This window comes from Apodemus sylvaticus, chromosome 1, assembly GCF_947179515.1.
Source record: "Apodemus sylvaticus chromosome 1, mApoSyl1.1, whole genome shotgun sequence".
Classification (NCBI taxonomy): Eukaryota; Metazoa; Chordata; class Mammalia; order Rodentia; family Muridae; genus Apodemus; species Apodemus sylvaticus.
In genome coordinates this window covers 72410967-72416198 of record NC_067472.1, presented here as the reverse complement: position 1 = coordinate 72416198, position 5232 = coordinate 72410967, and the positions used below count along the sequence as shown (strand labels likewise).

The window sequence follows — 5232 nt, the reverse complement described above, 5'->3', positions numbered from 1 at the left end:
CCCAGGCTGTCTCTGTTCCAAGTCCCACAATGCATGAGTGGAGCCAGCTGTACAGAGTGCCTGAGCTCCAGCACGGCTGTGGCTTGAACTTCACTGTGGGCAGTCCTACAACCTCTGCTGCTCAGGCTGGAATCACTTCCTGTGTCACAGGCCTGCTCTTCTCTTCTCTTCTCTTCTCTTCTCTTCTCTTCTCTTCTCTTCTCTTCTCTTCTCTTCTCTTTTCTTCTCTTCTCTTTTTAAGACAGGGTTTGTAGGTAATACTGGTTGTCCTGGAACTCACTACAGAGACCAGGCTGGCCTTGAACTCATAGACATCTGCCTACCTCTGCCTCCCAAGCACTGGGATTAAAGGTGTGGGCCACTATCCCCAGCTGACAAAGGCTTCTTGATCAAGCATGATAAGAATTGAACAATATTTAACAGCTAAATCACAGCGAAGCACCCACAGCTATTTGTTGGATTTCAGAGTGGATCTACTGACTCCCAGTCACCTTCCCCAGCCTTGGCACCAGGCCCTGGTTCCTTTCGGAGCTCCCTTTGAGAAGGGGAAGGAAGCATCTAGGTGAGGACACTCAAAGCCCAGGCTGCCAGGCCTCCTGGAAGCCCCTTTCAGGATTCGTCCCTGCTTTCTAGGCTCTTCATTTCTGGGGGCTGTGAGTCTGACTTGGTTAAATAACACATTTTTAAAAATTGTTGTGATTCCATACTGAAGCTTCCCATATGGTTAATTGGAAGTGTTCTCACCAATATTGCAGGCTGTAAAAACTAATGAGGTAAATGGAAAATTTATCAAGTGCCACAGTTAGACACTAACGTATTGCTTAATGCCACACTCTGGCAGACACTAATGTATTGCTTGATGCAACACTCAGGCTGAACGAAGTCAGAGGGGCTCTTCGTCCCCAGAGCAAGAATAGAAGTCAGCAGGGCTGGGAGCTGTGGTGTTGAGTGAGATTCTTCCACCAGCCCTTCTTGACCCATCTCCCAACTCCTCTTCGCAACATGACAAATGAGAACAGCCAATGATGTCCTGGACATGTTTTTGGTTGCTGTTGTCACAGTATCACATGCTGGGTAAGTTGAAAAGAATGGGGTTGACTCTGTCTGTGCTTCTGGAGGTCAAGATTGGAGCAGCTGGTAGCCTTCTTGCTGGTAGAGTTCCAAGGTGGCACAGGGTGTTACATGGTGAGAGACAAGGATTACACACTGGCACATCTCTCTTCTAGTCTTCTTTGTAGAAAGCCACCAGGAGCCAATCATGGACACCCTGAGGACCTGAGCTAAGCCTAATCAACCCCCCCCCCCCAAAGCCCTTCATTTAAATCCTGTAGCAAATCTTTAGGCTTCTCTGGGACACACTGGATAAAGAATTGTCTTGGGCAACCCACTAACTGTAGGGGTGTCCAACTTTAGAAGTTCCCGAGGGTTGTAAGAACACACATACATTTATTTTTGTGTGGCGCTGTAAGGGTAGGGCAATAGAAAATATTCCCACCCATCATATCTCTCAATGGGGATTAAATTTCAACACATAACACACTGGGAACTCCAGCCATGTGCAACCATAGCAAATGCCAAGTCTGTCACCAGACATATTGCCAGCACTCAGGAATGACATCACCTGTGGAACCATGGACCATACTTTTTTTTTTTTGTGGTTGCAGCAAAGTTTTATTGATGGTATTCAAGAGAGTAGGAAGTGTTCCCTGTTATTATGGGGCATGGAAATTGTGAGGGAGATGCTCAGTGTTGGGGGCCAAGTTGGGACAGAGACTCCTCAGCAACCGAGAGCCTCTCTCTTGCTCTCAGTGTCCTTGCTGGGGTGGGTGGTCCAGGGTTTCCTACTCCTTGGAGGCCATGAAGTCCACGACCCTGTTGCTGTAGCCATATTCATTGTCATACAAGGAAATGAGCCTTACACAGTTGTCAAAGCAATGCCAGCCCCAGCATCAAAGGTGGAAGAGTGGGAGTTGCTGTTGAAGTTGCAGAAGACAACCTGGTCCTCAGTGTAGCCAAGGATGTCGTTTAGTGGGCCCTTGGATGCCTGCTTCACCACCTTCTTGATGTCATCATACTTGGCAGGTTTCTCCAGGTAGCATGTTAGATCCACAACGAATACATTGGTGGTATGCCAGTGAGCTTCCCATTCAGCTCTGGGATGATCTCGCCCATAGCCTTGGCAGCACCAGTGGATGCATGGATGATGTTCTGGGCAGCCCACAGCCATCACACCACAGCTTCCCAGAGAGGCCATCCACAGTCTTCTGAGTGGCAACGATGGCATGGACTGTGGTCATGAGCCCTTCCACGATGCCAAAGTTGTCATGGATGACCTTGTCCAGGGGAACTAAGAAATTGATTGTGCAGGATGCATTGCTGACAATCTTGAGTGAGTTGTCATATTTCTTGTGGTTTATATCCATCACAAACAAGGGGCATTGGCAGAGGCGTGTATGATGACCCTTTTGGCCCCACTCTTCAAGTGGGCTCTGGCCTTCTCCATGGCAGTGAAGATGCCAGTAGACTCCACGACATACTCAGCACCAGCATCACCACATTTGATGTTAGTGGGATCTCGCTCCTGGAAGATGATGATATGTTTCCCATTGATGACAAGCTCCCCATTCTCAGCCTTGATTGTGCCGTTAATTTGCCATGGGCGAGTCATACTGGATCATGTAGACCATGTAGTTGAGGTGAATGAAGAGGTCGTTGACGACAACAATCTCCACTTTGCCAAGTGCAGAGCAGAAGGCAGTCCTGGCAACTAGGCATCCAGTATGGGCAAATCCCTTCACACCAACCTTCACCATCTTGTCTATGGGACAAGGCTGGCACTGCATAAAAATATTCAGCTGTTTTTGGAACAGGGAGGGGCAGAGAGTCCTGTGGACCATACTTAATGGTACTGATGCTTTGCATACTGTCTTCCGTTACGACCTCAGGGGAGGAAACTGAGGTTCAGAGACGGGGAAATGAGTTGTCCAAGGCCACATGGTCCTAAGTGGTAAGGCTAGAACTTGAACTCACAGTTGATTTCAGCATCTGAACCCATCACACTGAGCCTATTTGTTAGTCTAGTCAAGCAGCATGTAGGTGCCAGAGCCGTGACTCTTTGGGTACCACAGTGCCCTGAAGCCAAGGGGGAGATGCAGGACAGAGTTGAAGGTGTGGGCTGCCAACCCCACTTCTTCTGACACTAAGTAGCCACAGGATGCTTCTGGGCCTCTGTTCCCAGTCTAGGTTTGCTCTTCCTCTCTGGACTCCACTTTGTGTACTGAGAGGTAGATTACACATCACTAATTTCCTTGCCCTGAAGCTTCTGTTTGGGTTAGTCAGTGGTAGGTGGGGTGTTTATTCCTGGGCTCTTTTCTTATTGTTCCCATGGGTTAACTTTCCTTCCTCTTAAAAGTTTCCTTTATCTCTCACTCCTAAATCCTGGAAATGGCTAGTCCCTGCCTCCCCCATCATAGTCTCCAGAAACCTGTATCCCCTCCTTCTTGATTTTTTAAAAATATTTGCTTCGACTTCTGTAAATTCCTTTTTTAAAAGAGACTCCTCTCAGGCCTGGGGATGTAGCTCAGTTGGTAGAGTGCCTGTCTAGCATGCACAAGACCCTGGGCTTCACCATAAGCACCATCAACTAAGCATGATGGAACATGGCTGGAATTGTAGCACTTAAGATATGGAGGCTGGTGTGGAGAACATGGGAGGTCTTGACTTTGCATTTTTGTATTAAGCTCTGCAGAGAGCTTTGGAGAGATATAGGGGGTCTGTGCATTGGGTCATCATTCTAGGATGTGTGTGGTGACAGTGTGACCAGTTGTGGAAGTTCCTCTGTAGACAGAGTTCAGCCAGCACCTTGTGGTAAGGTACAGTGAGTAGTATCTCAAGTAATTCAAGGAGTCTGCCTTGGGTCCCTAGGACCTCTCTAGGGACTTCAAACCTCATCCAAGACTGGGTTCAGCAGTCCTGTGTTCAAGCTTTAGGCTTGTAGACACGTCCATGCTCTGATACCTCTGGAGCATCCATACCTCCATGCTCTGCTGGCCTATCATCCTCCGGAGCATCATGTCTTCCCTTCACGGGACTCCAAAGGTGGACTGAGTGTCCCTTGTTTGTCCTTTGTTTTCCAGCCCATCCTGACTTGTCATCTTCACTTACTCCACATAGAAGACTCCCAGGTCCATTCACTGCTACCACTCCAGTTTAGTCAGATTCGTCTCGAGACCTCTGACATCAAGGACAATTTGCAGCCTCCCTAGGACAATGAGCACTAGACTCCTCTGCTCTTAGACTATTTGAGTCGAAGCTTCCATAAGATCAGGTCCCTGCCCCTCAAGAGAAAGAAAATGTCAATGGCCATTGGCTTTAGTGGCCCTGACAAGGCTCAGCCAGTTCTTTGCAGAGAAGCTGAGTCCAGGCTTGGGGCAGCTGTCTCTCCTGTGGGCTGCTCAGGCAAAGCCTGCAACTGTCTTTAGGAAGCCAGCAGCAGAATTAGGTTCATGGTTCATGTGTGTTTCTTATACCTTTCTTTCTTTCTTTCTTTCTTTCTTTCTTTCTTTCTTTCTTTCTTTCTTTCTTTCTTTCTTTCTTTCTTTCTTTGTTTCTCTCTCTCTTTCTTTCTTTCTTTCTTTCTTTCTTTCTTTCTTTCTTTCTTTCTTTCTTTCTTTCTTTCTTTCTTTCTTTCTTTCTTTTTTTTGTGAGACAGGGTTTCTCTGTAGTCCCGGCTGTCCTGGAACTCACTCTGTAGACCAGGCTGGCCTTGAACTGAGATCCGCCTGCCTCTGCCTCCTAAGTGCTGGGATTAAAGGTGTACGCCACCACTGCCGGCTCGCATACATTTCTTGAATGAATGAAATCAGATGGAGTCTTCAGGCCTGGCTAACTGCAACCCTCATGTACTATGCTGGAAGCTTTGACTAGAAGAGAGGAAGCCTTGGCCTGTCCTGATGTGTCAAGGACTTTGTGAAGAGGGTGTGCACATGCTTCTCTATGGCTTTTTTCTGTGCACACAAGCACTTGAGGCCCAGGCTTCTCTCCATCACTGAGGGCTGCTGACATCTCCTCCCTCTGGACCACAGTAGCAGCCTCCCAACTGTACTCCGTGTGGTTGACACCTCCCTGCTCCATCTTCTCTTTGTATTCAGGCAGTGAATGTTCTGGAAGGCCACAGCAGCACAACTCTCCCAAGCTTCAGTGTTTCCCCCTTCCCCTCCCCTTCTCTCTCTC

At 48.1% G+C, this 5232-nt stretch overlaps 1 pseudogene; it reads right to left on the bottom strand.

The window, feature by feature from the left end:
• Positions 1-1915: 1915 nt before the first annotated feature.
• On the bottom strand, positions 1916-2813 carry LOC127679109 (glyceraldehyde-3-phosphate dehydrogenase-like; annotated as a pseudogene).
• Between the last annotated feature and the right edge of the window lie 2419 nt (positions 2814-5232).